Source organism: Dermacentor variabilis, chromosome 3 (genome assembly GCF_050947875.1).
Source record: "Dermacentor variabilis isolate Ectoservices chromosome 3, ASM5094787v1, whole genome shotgun sequence".
Lineage (NCBI taxonomy): Eukaryota > Metazoa > Arthropoda > Arachnida > Ixodida > Ixodidae > Dermacentor > Dermacentor variabilis.
The window spans coordinates 148,344,754-148,361,154 of NC_134570.1; the positions used below are offsets into that span (position 1 = coordinate 148,344,754).

The following is a 16,401-nucleotide window of genomic DNA, read 5'->3' on the forward strand; positions in this document are numbered from 1 at the left end:
CAATGGTTACAAAGTAAAGGTCTTTTTGTACCTTGGTCGGTAAACTGCTTAATCTGTAATAAGCCGGAAACAATAGAGCATATTTTCCTTGACTGCCATGACGCCGTATTTCTGTGGGACGTCCTACAAAGAACACTTAAAAAAGAGTTGCCGATAAGCCCTTTTGGAATCCGGTTTCTTCCACGTGCAGAAACAGGGGAAGTGCCGAGTGATATGCTAATGCTGCTTTGCATGCATAGCGTATGGAGGACGAGAATAGATATCAGGCATGGACATACACAGGCTCACTGAGCAAGACACTATTTTGTTGAGAGTATTATATACACACGCGACTTGTCCAGAGCACTATGTGAGCCCCCGGAATGGCTACCGGTACTAGACCAATTGGCTTCTGTGAAGCCCTTTTAAACGCCTTACACTGGCCGAGCTGTGGCTGGTGTTTTTAGCATATGTAAATGTCCTGTATTTGATCTTTTTGTTTTCATTTGTGAAAAGGCAATAAAGAAAAAATAAAGCCGAAATAGCTCAGTTGGGAGAGCGTTAGACTGAAAATCTAAAGCTCCCTGGTTCGATCCCGGGTTTCGGCATATTCATAGTGTCATTTTTTTTTCATCCGTTGTACATAACAATACAACTGGCAATTCAGACTGCATTGTGAGCACTTCTGTTACTTCCGCGATACGCCACAGTTCAACTTTAATAGAAGCGTGCGTAGTGTACAGCAAATGGTGGAGCGAATCTTTTTAGAAGTTTCCTTACTGCGGATACGTTAGACGGCCGTTCGCGGGAACCCAGCCATCGCGGAGCGTCTCATCGTTTCGGTACTCGTTCCGCCGAAATAGCTCAGTTGGGAGAGCGTTAGACTGAAGATCTAAAGGTCCCTGCTTCGATCCCGGGTTTCGGCATATTCATACTGTCGTTTTTTTCATCCGTTGTACATAACAATACAACTGGCACTTCAGACTGCATTGTGAACTTTTCTGTTACTTTCGCGATACGCCACTGTTCACCTTTAATAGAAGCAGGCGTAGTGTACAGCAAATGGTGGAGCGAATCTTTTTAGAAGTTTCCTTACTGCGGATACGTTAGACGGCCGTTCGCGGCAACCCAGCCATCGCGGAGCGTCTCATCGTTTCGGTACTCGTTCCGCCGAAATAGCTCAGTTGGGAGAGCGTTAGACTGAAGATCTAAAGGTCCCTGCTTCGATCCCGGGTTTCGGCATATTCATACTGTCGTTTTTTTCATCCGTTGTACATAACAATACAACTGGCAATTCAGACTGCATTGTGAGCACTTCTGTTACTTCCGCGATACGCCACAGTTCAACTTTAATAGAAGCGTGCGTAGTGTACAGCAAATGGTGGAGCGAATCTTTTTAGAAGTTTCCTTACTGCGGATACGTTAGACGGCCGTTCGCGGGAACCCAGCCATCGCGGAGCGTCTCATCGTTTCGGTACTCGTTCCGCCGAAATAGCTCAGTTGGGAGAGCGTTAGACTGAAGATCTAAAGGTCCCTGCTTCGATCCCGGGTTTCGGCATATTCATACTGTCATTTTTTTCATCCGTTGTACATAACAATACAACTGGCAATTCAGACTGCATTGTGAACTTTTCTGTTACTTCCGCGGTACGCCACTGTTCACCTTTAATAGAAGCAGGCGTAGTGTACAGCAAATGGTGGAGCGAATCTTTTTAGAAGTTTCCTTACTGCGGATACGTTAGACGGCCGTTCGCGGCAACCCAGCCATCGCGGAGCGTCTCATCGTTTCGGTACTCGTTCCGCCGAAATAGCTCAGTTGGGAGAGCGTTAGACTGAAGATCTAAAGGTCCCTGGTTCGATCCCGGGTCTCGGCATATTCATAGTGTCGTTTTTTTTTTCATCCGTTGTACATAACAATGCAACTGGCAAGTCAGATTGCATTGTGAACACTTCTGTTACTTCCGCGATACGCCACAGTTCAACTTTAATAGAAGCGTGCGTAGTGTACAGCAAATGGTGGAGCGAATCTTTTTAGAAGAAGTTTCCTCACTGCGGATACGTTAGACGGCCGTTCGCGGGAACCCAGCCATCGCGGAGCGTCTCATCGTTTCGGTACTCGTTCCGCCGAAATAGCTCAGTTGGGAGAGCGTTAGACTGAAGATCTAAAGGTCCCTGGTTTGATCCCGGGTTTCGGCATATTCATAGTGTCGTTTTTTTTTCATCCGTTGTACATAACTATGCAACTGGCAATTCAGATTGCATTGTGAACACTTCTGTTACTTCCGCGATACGCCACAGTTCAACTTTAATAGAAGCGTGCGTAGTGTACAGCAAATGGTGGAGCGAATCTTTTTAGAAGAAGTTTCCTCACTGCGGATACGTTAGACGGCCGTTCGCGGGAACCCAGCCATCGCGGAGCGTCTCATCGTTTCGGTACTCGTTCCGCCGAAATAGCTCAGTTGGGAGAGCGTTAGACTGAAGATCTAAAGGTCCCTGGTTCGATCCCGGGTTTCGGCATATTCATAGTGTCGTTTTTTTTTTCATCCGTTGTACATAACAATGCAACTGGCAATTCAGATTGCATTGTGAACACTTCTGTTACTTCCGCGATACGCCACAGTTCAACTTTAATAGAAGCGTGCGTAGTGTACAGCAAATGGTGGAGCGAATCTTTTTAGAAGAAGTTTCCTCACTGCGGATACGTTAGACGGCCGTTCGCGGGAACCCAGCCATCGCGGAGCGTCTCATCGTTTCGGTACTCGTTCCGCCGAAATAGCTCAGTTGGGAGAGCGTTAGACTGAAGATCTAAAGGTCCCTGGTTCGATCCCGGGTTTCGGCATATTCATAGTGTCGTTTTTTTTTCATCCGTTGTACATAACAATGCAACTGGCAATTCAGATTGCATTGTGAACACTTCTGTTACTTCCGCGATACGCCACAGTTCAACTTTAATAGAAGCGTGCGTAGTGTACAGCAAATGGTGGAGCGAATCTTTTTAGAAGAAGTTTCCTCACTGCGGATACGTTAGACGGCCGTTCGCGGGAACCCAGCCATCGCGGAGCGTCTCATCGTTTCGGTACTCGTTCCGCCGAAATAGCTCAGTTGGGAGAGCGTTAGACTGAAGATCTAAAGGTCCCTGGTTCGATCCCGGGTTTCGGCATATTCATAGTGTCGTTTTTTTTTCATCCGTTGTACATAACAATACAACTGGCAATTCAGACTGCATTGTGAGCACTTCTGTTACTTCCGCGATACGCCACTGTTCAACTTTAATAGAAGCGTGCGTAGTGTACAGCAAATGGTGGAGCGAATATTTTTAGAAGAAGTTTCCTTACTGCGGATACGTTAGACGGCCGTTCGCAGGAACCCAGCCATCGCGGAGCGTCTCATCGTTTCGGTACTCGTTCCGCCAAAATAGCTTAGTTCATTCTGCTTCCGGCAGCCGAGCTGAGCGGTCAGCAGAATCATGGGCTCCAGTGGAGCAGCGACAGCGGCCACTTCTGGCCGCGGAACCAGGCTAAACGACGATAAGGATTATGCCTTTATTTTGCCGCAACTGCCTAAAGGTCAAGTAGTGATTAATACCGTCTTTTTGCACGGTGATGTACGTGCGAGACGGTACAAGGTGGAAGATTTCAGGGACGCCCTTCTGCCGACGGGCGTGCTGCCTGATGTCGTATGCATAGGGGCGTACCAGATCAACCACGTCTGGGCAGTGACCTTCAACGATGCGACTGCCACAAGAAGGATGCTGGACCTTAAGGAACTTCAAGAGACGACGATGCGTCATCGTTGACTCGCAGGATCAGCAGGTGAAGCTAAGGCTTCACTGGCTGCTGTACGGCGTTGCCGACGAGGACGTTCGGACGGCATTCGCGGCTTTCGGCAAGGTGGAGGAGGTGAGCCGGGAGCGATGGCGCGTCGAAGGCATGGCAACGAAGACCTCAACCACCAGGACCGTCATTCTCAATTTGAAAAGCGGCATGAAAGTGGAGGACCTCCCCCATCAGATACGCGTCGGCGGAGAGTTGGCCTTGGTCGTCGTGCCCGGTCGACCGATGCAGTGCCTGCGCTGCCACGGCATGGGACACGTCCGCCGTGAGTGCAGAGTCCCCCGATGTACCTTATGCAGACGTTTCGGCCACGTCGACGATGACTGCGTAAGATCTTATGCCACCGTAACAGGCCCAGTAGCTAGTGACGTTGCGGCAGAGCACGTCATGGACGTGGCCGAAGCGGAGGACGCTGCTAAAGGAACGCTAGACATGGTCTCGACAACGATAGCCAGTGGGACGACGCCTTTGGGCGTGGTCAGCAAGGTGGCTGAGACTACCGTGAAGCCGAGTGGGACGGTGCAGGTCGCGACCGCTGAGGGCCAGTCTACGTAGAGCAGTAGTGAGGACCCGCCCGACAACGATGCGACGGCAATGCAGCAGGAGGAGGCCGTCCTCGACGGCGACCGGACTTCGACTCTTGGTGCGCCAGTCAAGCGCCCCCATGACCAGACTAAGGACCGCAACGACGGTGCGACCAGCACCAGCGAAGGGCCGTCGACAAAGACACCTCTTGGGAGGCGCACGAGCTTGAAACCAAAGCCGAATGTCCCACCTGAGAGAAAGCCTGCGGACAAAGTGCCGCCCACAAACAACGCCGGGAAGCCGGGAGGTCCCGGAGGCGGCTACCCGAGGGCTGGTCGTAAACGGTAAGCACCTTGCTCCGGGCCTACTTTTTTCTTTAGCTCAACATGGCACAGATAGCGTTCCTTTATATTGCCACTTTAAACGTGAGAGGGTTGGCGGCTAGCCGTAGGCGAAGTCAGGTGCTACGGTTGGTCACTGACCACGATATAGACGTACTAGCCGTCCAGGAGACTAAGGTTGACGGGGAGGAGGAGACCGGGAGCATGGTGCGCCGTTTCACGACCAGGTATTTTGCGGTGGTAAGCCATGCCTTAGGCACCGCTGGGGGGTGCATTCTTTTTGTGAAGAAACTGCCTGGTCTGCACATTCAAAGTATTTTTTCTTGTCAGTCTGGAAGGCTTGTTTTTTGTGATATTATTTTGTGTGATGTTGAGTTCCGCGTCATATGTGTATATGCGCCGAATTCAGTAGATGAGCGCGCCCTTTTCTTTTCGAACCTTTCGCAGTATGTTCGATGCGATAAGCGCGTTATGCTGCTAGGAGACTTTAATTGTGTAATGAGCGCTAGAGATAGTCAATAATGCTGGTGTGCGGGACAGAAGTAGTGAAGTCTTATCAAAACTAATCAGTGAAAATGAACTCGAAGACGTTTTTGAGTGTCTGGAAGGGGGGCGTGATGTGACTTTTACACGTTTTCAGGGCAGTAACCATGCGCGGTTGGACCGAATCTACATTTCGCTGGATACAATTCCAAGATGCCCCGGTTATTGTGTAGTACCCGTATCGTTCTCAGATCATTATCTCGTGAAATGTAACGTCGGTATAGGGAAAAGCAAACATGCGTTTAATTGGGAGATCTGGAAAATGAATGCCTTGTTATTAAATGATGAATCTTTCGTAAAGGGAGTACGGGATGCTGTTAATGAAATACGCGAAGATGCAGCTGAAACAATAGCAGAAATGTGGGAATTTTTTAAACAAAAGGTTAAAATGAAAGCCATAGAAAGGTCAAGTTGTCTTAAATTTGAGAGGGAATATAAAGAAAAGGGTTTGCGAACACTACTTCAGCAGCTGATAACGCTTTAGTGCAGAGAGCCTGGTCTGTGCAAAGACGATGTGCGGAGCGTCAAGGAAAAGCTTGAACAGATCGACAAAGAACGTTACCAAGGTGCCATCGTGCGAGCAAGAGCAGATGCACTAGCGGCAGGGGAGACGCCCACTAAAAGGGCGCTCGGGTTAGAGAAGGCTCACGGACGACAAAACCATGTCGATAACCTTTTAATCAATGGAGCCGTTGTTGACGATAACGAGAGCATAGCCCACGCCTTCTTCCAGTACTACCAGTCACTCTTTGCATTTCAGGAAGCGAATTTAGAGGGTTTCAAAGCAGACTTTCTGCATCGCATACCGCGTTTGAGTGATGAAGCTAAGGAGCGATTAGAAGGGAAAATAATGGAGAGGGAAGTCGAAAAGGCAATCGACGACTTGAACTTGGGCAAGTCACCGGGACCAGATGGACTCAGTGCTGCGTTATATAAGACATTTAAAAGAGAACTGGCCCCTATATTAGTAGGAGTATTTAATGAAGCGTACGTGCAGAAATCATTGCCACCTTCTTTTGGGAAAGCGCACACCATTCTAATTCCGAAGAATGATAAATTAGATAAACTGAGATTCGTATCATCCTACAGGCTCATCACTAACGTGATGTAACGTCATCACTAACGTCAAGTATCACTAACAAACATTGATTATAAGATATTTATGAAGATTTTAGCGACTAGACTTCAAGGCGTAATAAAGGAAATCGTCGCAGACCATCAAACTTGTGGGGAGAAAGAAGAAGAAGCTGAAGAAAGCGGACGTGCCCCGCATCGGCTCCGTCTTTTTGAATGATTCTGCCGGCACTTTTGGCAGGACCACGCATTGAAGCTCATCATCGGATTCGTGAGGTTAACCCGAATCGGTGGACACCTTTGGACAAGGTGGGCCAGCATTTTTTGGACTTCTATAGCCTCTTTTCTGTGCATCGCAAGTGGGCGCCACGCTGGGCCTAACGCCACGTAGGTCTAGCGAGCCCGCCAAGCCGGCATGGCCGATATGCGCATGGACGACGAACTCTCCTCGGAGACGGAAGACGGCGAGGAAAGAATGGGTTGGCAGGTGGTCACCAACCGAAAATCGCGATCTGCGAAAAAGACCTGGGGAGCTGGTGGAGCCGCCAATTTGATCCAAGAATCACAAGGAAAGGAGATCGCCAAAAAAGGTGCTGCCGGGGCCGACAAGCTCAAACGCCGGATTGTGAAGGCGTCAAGAATGCCGCAACTGCCGGAGGAGCACAGGAAAATCATCGTTAGGCCTCGAGGAGGCCTCAACCTGAACAAGGTCAGCACAGCTATTGGAGAAGCGGTCGTCGAGGCAGCCGGGCTTACAGCAGACCAAGCGAAGGAAGACATCGTCTGCCCCAACTTCACACAGAATATTGTGATGGTTAGTACACCGGACTCCTCTCATGCTGAAAGGTATGTGAGAATCAAGTCCATTACGATCATGGAGGCAGAATATGAAGTGAGTGCTTATGAAACAGCCCCCCACTCTACGTGCAAGGGGGTTATTAGAAGAGTGAACCTCAATGACAGTCAGAGTGTGATCACGAAAAAGATTGTGCATGAATACAACCCAACGGCGTTGGCTGCACAACGTATCAAAGCTACGGGATCGGTTATTGTGCTTTTCGACGGATTCGGGGTGCCCAACTTCATCAAATATGGGTCAACCCTCGTGAGGTGCTATCTGTACAGGAAGCAATTTGACGTATGTTACGCATGTGGAAGAATCGGACACAGATCAGACGTTTGTCCAACACCTGATGTTGTGCAGTGTAGGGGATGTGGTATGCAAGACCCAGGTGAGGCTCATATCTGCTCTCCCAAATGCAAGTTCTGCGGTGAAGATCACCCCACAGGTGACAGGGCTTGCAAGCAGCGGTACCAAATACCATATGTAGTAAGAATAAGAAGAAGACAACGCTCCAAAGTGGAGACCGAGATGGAATCGGCCCAACCGACAAAGGCAACCCCTCCAGGCGCCGGACGGCGCTCACGCTCCAGAAGCACATCAAGATCAAGACAGCGCTCAACATCGAGGGGACGAAACCGTTCCAGGTCTCGGGAGGCGCAGGTGCGCTTCAAGGAGCAGGAGCTGAAGACAAACAAGAAAAAGGAGCCAGGAGCGACCTGGGCCGAGAAAGTCAAAGGTACTGTGAAGGTCACAGATGCGCTAGCCTCGCAGGAACAAAGTAATGATGCCAGAGTAGAACAGCTGATCAGAGAGGTTATATCACTAAAGAAAGCAAATGAAGAACTTAAGCAGCAGATTCAGGAAATGAAAAAAGGGTTGAGGACAGAAAGCGGCAGTGTGGCAATAGCTAAGCCGGTGTGTAGAAGTAACAGCCAGGACGAAGACACACCGGCGCCCAAAAAGAGAGCTGTAGTTCCGGAGGCAGAATCGATGTGCTCGGTTCTGGCAGAGATTAGGAATGCGATTAGGGACCTAAAGGACACGGTAGACAGCGTTAACCTTAAGGTGGATAAAACATGGAAGTGGAAGTTAATAGCCGAGAAAAGGTTGAAAAGGCTAGAGGCCCAAGGAGAGGATGAAGAATATCTGCCCTTGGAAGCAGAAAGCGCTAGAATACCCCCAGGAGCGGTAGGTGGTACAGTCAAGCGAACAGTGACAGGGGGTAGCAAGTCAGGGGGCAGCGACAATAATAATGGATAATAGAAATAGACTTAGTGTGTGGCAGTGGAACTGCAGAGGATTTCAGCAAAAAAGAGCGTCACTAGCACAGATAATCAAAACGGTTGAAAATAGGCCGAAATTAATAATGTTGCAGGAAACTCTAGCGGAGGAGATCGGGCTGTCCGGCTTCAACTCGGTCTGCAAAGGCAAAGAACCAGGCAGAGGAATTGCCACCCTAATTGACAAGAAAATTCCCTACATAGAGCACGATCTAAAATTAGGGGCGAGTAAAATTGAATACATATTGATAGAAATGGTCCTAAATAGGCACAGAGGTAAAGCGCAAAGCTTGTTCTGCCTCAACATATATAGCAGTCCCAGAGAGATGAGACAGAGATTCAGAGCAATTTTTAATAAGGCCATGAGGGTAGCCAAAACTGCGCCACTCATAATAGGAGGGGACTTCAACGCCCCACACCAATCTTGGGGTTACCGCTGGAGTAGTAAAAAAGGGGAAGGAATCTGGCATCTCGCCACAGATTTAGGCCTTTCTCTTATCACGGACCCAGCCTTTCCTACCAGGTGTGGCAGTTCCACGTGTAGGGACACTACCCCGGACTTATCCTTCACTTATAACTTACCCAGGGCAGACTGGATCAACTCTGGTACGGACCTAGGAAGCGACCATTACATACTACACATAATGGTCGAAACGACAGGGGGGGAGGTAAAGCATTTCACTTACACAGACTGGGAGCACTTTAGAAAAATCAGAAAAGACAGAGCAGACACAGATAGAAAGGGGCGCATCACACTACAAGAGTGGGTGGGTCAGCTTAGGGACGACTTGAATGCAGCAACTAAGGCTATAGAGACAGAGGAAGAGGTTGAACAAATTGATAGTAGATTGGCGCATTTGATCGAAGCCAAGCAATCGATTTTACAAAGATGGAAATCACAACGCCTAAACAGGAGACTTAGAAAACGAATTGCTCAGCTCAATAAGAGTATAGAGGAACACGCACGATATTTGCAGAAACAAAAATGGGATGAGGTGTGTAAATGTCTAGACGGAAGGATAAAACGTGGAGGCAATTGGAGTCTGTTGAGGCATCTGCTCAACGAAAAAGGCACTAAATCGAATAGACGTACGGCAGTGGCGAAACTGGTACACCAGGAGAGTCAGACTGCAAGCGCAGAGAGCATAATGGAGCGATTGGCTACTAAATACTTGCCTCTCAGGAAAGAAGATCAGGATGTGAGTTATCCCGATTACTTAGGGGTAGAATGCAAATATATGGATCAGGAATTCAACGAAAGTGAGGTACGCACGGCACTGTATGATCTGAATAGTAGGTCAGCAGCTGGCCCGGATGGCATCTCTAACAGATTGCTTAAGAATTTGGACGACGATTCAATAAAATATCTGACCACATACATTAATGACCTATGGAAAAATGGGGTATATCCAGAAGAATGGAGGACGGCCAGTACTATCTTAATACCAAAGCCGGGCAAGCAACTCAACTTGGATAATCTGAGGCCAATTTCGTTAACATCATGTCTAGGGAAGACAATGGAGCATGTCATATTGAACAGGTTAACGAAATATGTGGAGGACAATGACATCCTACCGTACAATCTGATTGGTTTCAGATCAGGCTTGTCCACACAAGATGACATGTTGTTAATCAAACATCAACTGCTATTAGCTAAACCAAAAAACACTCGAGCTCTCTTGGGGTTGGATGTCGAAAAAGCTTTTGACAGAATTAAGCATAGAGCAATACTTGAAGTGATTTCCGAACTGGGATTGGGGAGAAAACTCTACGAAGTGGTCAAAACCTTTCTTGGCAATCGTTCAGCTCACCTTAGATTCGGGGATATTAAATCAAAGAAGATGGATCTCGGTGACAGAGGGACGCCACAAGGGTCGGTCTTGTCACCTATGCTTTTCAACCTGGCCATGTCAAAAGTGGCAAAGGGACTAAAAGGGATAGAGGGCATTCACTTTACCATTTATGCAGACGATGTGACTATATGGACCGCTGAAGGAAGTATGGGACATGCGGAAAGCAGACTTCAGAAGAGCATTTATGAGGTAGAGTCTATTTTAGAAGGCATGGGACTCAAATGCTCTGCTAATAAGTCTGAACTCCTTGTACTCAAGAACAGAAGAAGGGGTAGAAAACCGAGGGGATACGTTCCCGAGGAAGAACCCAGGTTAGTACTGACCACGAAGGCAGGCGAATCTATTAAGCAAGTAGAATCCATTAGAGTCTTAGGGTTATTCCTGGAGGCAAACGGGGCAAATGGAAGAACAATACGACACATCACAAGCAAGACTGTGGAGGTAATAAGACTGCTGAGGAGAATCACTAACAGACACAGAGGGCTGGGAGAGGAGAGCGCCATGAGACTGGTCCACGCTTTCGCCTTGTGTCACTTCTCATATGTAGCTGGGATGCTCACTTGGACACAGACAGAGATAAACAAGTTGAACAGATTAATTAAAAGGCTAGTCAAAACAACAGTGGGGTTACCGATTAACACTCCGGATAACAAATTAATGAAACTCGGGCTCCACAACACAATAGCCGAGATAATTGAAGCTCAGCAAATTGCCCACAGAGAGAGGCTCTCTGGAACAAGGCCAGGTAGAGCAATACTAGAAGAGGTAGGATGGTGCCCAACCGAATCCAAAATTTCAGGTGAAGGCACAGTAGAACTAAAAGATAGCATAAGAAAGGTAATCAAGACGACTCCTTTCCCCAGAAATATGCACCCGGTGCACAACCTGGAAAGACGAAAGGCAAGGGCCAAAGCTCTCCTGCAAGAGATAGAACACGACAGAGAACATGCGGCATTTGTAGATGCTGCGTGGGTCAGAGGAAAGAAAGCCTTTACGGCAGTAGTAGTAGATGCAGATGGTCTCACTCGGGATGCTATTACAATCATGACTAAAGACACGACAGTCGCGGAACAAGTAGCGATAGCATTGGCTTTAAGGAATAATAAGTGGACGAAGATTTACAGTGACTCTAAGATGGCTATTAGACACTTTACCAATGGCTTTGTAACCAAAAGGGCTGCCCAGCTGATCGGTGAGTTGGACAGCCAAGAGATCGAAATCCGCTGGTTTCCTGCGCACATGGGGTCTGTCGATCCATCTCGGAAGAATTTAAACGATATGGCTAACGCAGCTGCACGAGGACTTACTATCCGTGCACTACGCGACCAGAACCTTAATAATATACAGGAGGAGAACAGGGACCAATTACTAACATATAATGAAATCACGAGGCATTATTACATCAACAGAAGGGAATTCCCAGTGCCACACGCTAAGCTCAATAGAGCTCAAGCGGTGACTCTGAGATTGTTGCAAACAGGAACTTATCCAAGTCCAAACTTTATTAACAAGATATATCCTGAAAGAGAGATACCAATCAATTGCGAGAAGTGTAATGGCATCATTACTCTGGATCACATGCTTTGGCAGTGTCCTGTGACTTTCACAGACTGTGACAAGGAGAGAGACTGGTGGCAGCGAGTCCTACACAGTGGAGGTCTTTTCGATCAAGTACAGGCCGTCCAGAAGGCCCATGATACGGCGGTAAAGTTAAACCTTACTGTCCCGACGTGGGAGCCGCCTGCGTCAACCTAAGGGTTGATCTTCAGGACATTAAATAAAGTTCATCATACCATACCATCAAACTTGTGGAATCAAAGGGCGATCAATTTTTTCGAACATCCATAAGATGCGGTGTGTGCTCGAGTGCTGTGACGTCACTTGTGGCGGCGTTGCAGTTCTTCAGCTTGATCTTGAGAAAGCGTTCGATTGTGTTGCTCACGTTATTTTGTTCGCCATACTGGATCATGTTAATGTCGGTACCATCATCACTGAGGGCGTGGCCTTGGCGTACCAGAAGTGCACTACAAGGTTAATTGTTAACAAGTCTCTGGGGGCCCCCATTAACATCATGCGTTCAGTGCGCCAAGGCTGTCCCCTCAGTCCTCTGTTATTTGCTATCTACATAGAAGGAATGTGTATGGCTATTACCGCATATAACAATATACGTGGTTTTAGATTAGCAGATTCCGAAGTGAAGCTGCTAGCGTATGCTGATGACGTCGCAGTGTGTTGCACAGACGAAGCAAGTGTGACTGAAACAATTGCTGTAGTAAAACATTTCTGTGACGTCACGGGCAGCATAGTCAATTGGGGCAAATCCCTCGGGCTGTGGCACGGGGAGTGGCTTTCGGCACCGGAATACTTTGCGAATGTCAACTGGGTGAAAACTCCGACGAAGTATCTGGGTGTTCCCCTCGACAGGTACAAGAGCAGCGATGAGTACTGGAGAAACCGAACTAATGAAACGAAACAAAAAGTGGACAGATGGACAAGCGCTAACCAGTCTATTTTTTCAAGGGCAACAATTTGTAAAATGTTTTTTTATAGCGAAGTTATATTATGTTATGCAACTGCTGCATTGTTCTAGAGCAAATGTGCAAAGGCTGCACAGAGTGTTTGCGGTCTTCATCTGGGGTTCAGCATGGGAGAGATGTAGTCGAACGAATTTGTTCAGAAGAGTAAAGGATGGGGGTGTGGGCTTGGCGCATCTTTTTGTTAGACAACTTGTTAACCGCTTTTTGTTTTTTGGCGATGTGCGCGATCCTTTTCTGCGCACCGTTTGTCAGATCAGGTTGAGCGACGCATTGCCGACACATGTTGTTAGTACGGCAAGCATGACCGGAAAACTTCGGGGTTACATTAAGGAAGTGGTCGACAGTGTGCGCTTCCTGTCAGTTCGTTTTTCAAATGATAATCTGCTTCAAGTGAAAAGGAAGACACTGTATAATGATGTGTGCGACATTGTGTTCCCAGTGCCGTTATACAGAGCCATATACAGTGGAGGGCCAGGACAAGACGTCCTTAAACGGGTGAAACGTATGCAGGTGCCACCAGGGGTTAAATCCTTCTTCTTTAAGCTCCACACAGGAACGCTCTCTGTGAAGACGTTTGTGGAAGAACGAGGCTGTCTTATGCCGTGGGGATCCCACTGCTTGATCTGCCAGAAGCCGGAGACCATTGATCATGTTTTCTTGCATTGCTGGGCGGCGGTTTTCTTATGGGACGTGCTAAAGCGAACGCTGAAAAAGGAGTTACCGGTGGACCCCCAAGGGATCAGGTATCTGCCAATTAAAGATGAAGACGGAGTACCGTATGATCTTATTATGCTGAACGCCCTCTACTGTATATGGCGAGCTCGCATGGCCGGGTACCATTGCGACGCCGACGCTCGGCCAGCGCGTATGTATTTCAGAGAGTGTATGTCCTTATTTATTGAAATGCAGAAAATGCAAAAGTGTGTACCGGATTGGCTGTCGAGGCTCGAACCTCTGACAGTCATGAAGGAATTTTAATTTGACAACGTCAGTCCTATGCGGATGGACGGCTTTGTAGCGCTTTTTTGTTTCGTGCTTTCTTTCTTCCCTTGCCAGAAGCTGGCATGGGTGTCATGAGTGTGAAATTCATATGTGCGATGTTATATTGAAAACCGGTCATAAATAAAGAAAAATAAAAAAACGTCCTCCGGCATGGTCTAGTGGCTAGGATACCTGGCTCTCACCCAGGAGGCCCGGGTTCGATTCCCGGTGTCGGAAATGTTTTTGGTTAGCTTTTTGTCGTCCTCTATACTTTATCCCGCGCTTTCTTTCGATCAAGTAGGAGGGGTTCATTGCTGCTGCACGTCCTGCGGCATGGTCTAGTGGCAACACAAAACATGGTAATAAAGAAAGAAAGGCATAGTCTAGTGGCTAGGATACCTGGCTCTCACCCAGGAGGCCCGGGTTCGATTCCCGGTGTCGGAAATGTTTTTGGTTAGCTTTTTGTCGTCCTCTATACTTTATCCCGCGCTTTCTTTCGATCAAGTAGGAGGGGTTCATTGCTGCTGCACGTCCTGCGGCATGGTCTAGTGGCAACACAAAACATGGTAATAAAGAAAGAAAGGCATAGTCTAGTGGCTAGGATACCTGGCTCTCACCCAGGAGGCCCGGGTTCGATTCCCGGTGTCGGAAATGTTTTTGGTTAGCGCTTTGTCGTCGTCTATATTTTATCCCGCGCTTTCTTTCGATCAAGTAGGAGGGGTTCATTGCTGCTGCACGTCCTCCGGCATGGTTTAGTGGCTAGGGAGTGGCTAGTGGCTAGCGGTTTTCGGGAGGGATTCGAGGGTTTTACAATGAAGTTGTATCGTGTGTCCGATTCCTTTCAGTGCGCTTCTCGAATGATTACCTGTCCGGTGTGAACAAAAAGAAATTGTATTGTGCTTTGTGCGATGTCCTTTTTCGGGTGCCATTGTACAGGTCCTTGTACGGTGGAGGCCCAAGCAGTGATGTTTTAAAGAGAGTAAAGAAAATGCAGGTCCCACCAGGAACCAAAAGCTTCTTTTTCAAATTACACACGGAAACGTTACCAGTTAAGAAGTTTTTGGAGAGAAAAGGAGTATATTTACCGTGGGGAACGCACTGTTTAATTTGCAAGCAGCCAGAGACAATAGATCATGTTTTTTTAAACTGTTGGGAAGGTGTGTTCTTCTGTGATGTATTGCAGAGGACACTAAAGAAAGAATTTCCACTGGACCCGTATGGCATCCGTTACTTAAGCATAGATAATGAGGATGGGGTACCTTTTGATTTAATTATGCTCTTGGGCCTCCATTGTATTTGGCGCGCGAGAATGGCAGGATACCATGCCGATAAAGATGCGCAGCCTGCACGTATATATTTCAGGGAAAACATGCACTGGTTTGTCGCTATCCATAAAGCGGCAGGGGAACCACCCGACTGGCTCCCAAGAGTAGAACCGTTGGTTGCATTGCGCGAATTTTGATTAGACTGTGCAAGCACAATGTTGGTTGAATATGTGCACATACAGAAAATGTATGTTCTACTTTTGTATTCGTTTTGGTGAGCGTTGCCTCTTGTGAAACTATGTACCACAGCCAGGCAATAAAGAAAAAAAAAGTCTAGTGGCTAGGATACCTCGCTCTCACCCAGGAGGCCCGGGTTTGATTCCCTATGTCGGAAATGTTTTTGGTCAGCTTTTTGCCGTCGTCTCTATTTTATCCCGCGCTTTCTTTCGATCAAGTAGGAGGGGTTCATTGTTGCTGCGCGTCCTCCGGCATGTTCTAGTGGCTAGGATACCTGGCTCTCACCCAGGAGGTTTTGTCTTCGTCTATATTTTATCCCGCGCTTTCTTTCGATCAAGTAGGAGGGGTTCATTGCTGCTGCACGTCCTCCGGCATGGTCTAGTGGCTAGGATACCTGGCTCTCACCCAGGAGGTTTTGTCTTCGTCTATATTTTATCCCGCGCTTTCTTTCGATCAAGTAGGAGGGGTTCACTGCTGCTGCACGTCCTCCGGCATGGTCTAGAGGCATTCTGCTTCCGGCAGCCGAGCTGATCGGATCGTTGAATCATGGCCTCAAGCGGGGCGGTGACAGCGGTCACTTTGGGCAGCGGAAACAGGTTCAGCAACGACGACGAAAGGGACTACCAGTTTATTTTGCCCCAACTGCCGAAAGGACGAATTGTTCTCAACACCGTCTTTTTACACGGTGATGTAAGAGGGAGGCCGTACAAGGTCGAGGATTTTCGGGATGCGCTTACCCCCACAAGCCTGCTGCCGGAAGTTGTGTGCCTCGGGGCCTACCAGGTCAATCACGTCTGGGCCGTGACCCTCAGTGACGCAGCTGCAACAAAACGCCTGCTGGCCCTGAAAGAGCTTCAGGTGAAAGGGCGTCGATGTGTCATCGTCGACCCGCAGGACCAGCAGGTGAAACTCCGGCTTCACTGGCTGCTGTACGGCGTTTCCGACGAGGACGTCCGGGCGGCATTCACAACCTTCGGCAAGGTAGAAGAGGTGAGCAGGGAGCGTTGTCGCGTCCAAGGCATGGGAGTCAAGACCTCGACCACCCGGACCGTGCTACTGAAGCTGAGAAGCGGCATTAAAGTGGAAGACCTGCCTCACCAGGTCCGCGT

At 48.3% G+C, this 16,401-nt stretch overlaps 10 non-coding genes across 10 annotated transcripts; all 10 read left to right on the forward strand.

Annotated features, from left to right (window-relative positions):
* Positions 1 to 514: 514 nt before the first annotated feature.
* On the forward strand, positions 515 to 587 carry TRNAF-GAA (transfer RNA phenylalanine (anticodon GAA)). The gene has a single exon. It is a non-coding gene; the product is annotated as a tRNA-Phe (tRNA).
* A 245-nt stretch (positions 588 to 832) lies between these two features.
* TRNAF-GAA (transfer RNA phenylalanine (anticodon GAA)) lies at positions 833 to 905 on the forward strand. Its single transcript has one exon. It is a non-coding gene; the product is annotated as a tRNA-Phe (tRNA).
* Positions 906 to 1,148: 243 nt separating this feature from the next.
* Positions 1,149 to 1,221, forward strand: TRNAF-GAA (transfer RNA phenylalanine (anticodon GAA)). Its single transcript has one exon. It is a non-coding gene; the product is annotated as a tRNA-Phe (tRNA).
* A 243-nt stretch (positions 1,222 to 1,464) lies between these two features.
* On the forward strand, positions 1,465 to 1,537 carry TRNAF-GAA (transfer RNA phenylalanine (anticodon GAA)). The gene has a single exon. It is a non-coding gene; the product is annotated as a tRNA-Phe (tRNA).
* Positions 1,538 to 1,780: 243 nt separating this feature from the next.
* Positions 1,781 to 1,853, forward strand: TRNAF-GAA (transfer RNA phenylalanine (anticodon GAA)). The gene has a single exon. It is a non-coding gene; the product is annotated as a tRNA-Phe (tRNA).
* Positions 1,854 to 2,102: 249 nt separating this feature from the next.
* TRNAF-GAA (transfer RNA phenylalanine (anticodon GAA)) lies at positions 2,103 to 2,175 on the forward strand. The gene has a single exon. It is a non-coding gene; the product is annotated as a tRNA-Phe (tRNA).
* Positions 2,176 to 2,423: 248 nt separating this feature from the next.
* Positions 2,424 to 2,496, forward strand: TRNAF-GAA (transfer RNA phenylalanine (anticodon GAA)). The gene has a single exon. It is a non-coding gene; the product is annotated as a tRNA-Phe (tRNA).
* A 249-nt stretch (positions 2,497 to 2,745) lies between these two features.
* Positions 2,746 to 2,818, forward strand: TRNAF-GAA (transfer RNA phenylalanine (anticodon GAA)). Its single transcript has one exon. It is a non-coding gene; the product is annotated as a tRNA-Phe (tRNA).
* Positions 2,819 to 3,066: 248 nt separating this feature from the next.
* TRNAF-GAA (transfer RNA phenylalanine (anticodon GAA)) lies at positions 3,067 to 3,139 on the forward strand. The gene has a single exon. It is a non-coding gene; the product is annotated as a tRNA-Phe (tRNA).
* Positions 3,140 to 13,955: 10,816 nt separating this feature from the next.
* TRNAE-CUC (transfer RNA glutamic acid (anticodon CUC)) lies at positions 13,956 to 14,027 on the forward strand. The gene has a single exon. It is a non-coding gene; the product is annotated as a tRNA-Glu (tRNA).
* The last annotated feature ends 2,374 nt before the right edge of the window (positions 14,028 to 16,401 follow it).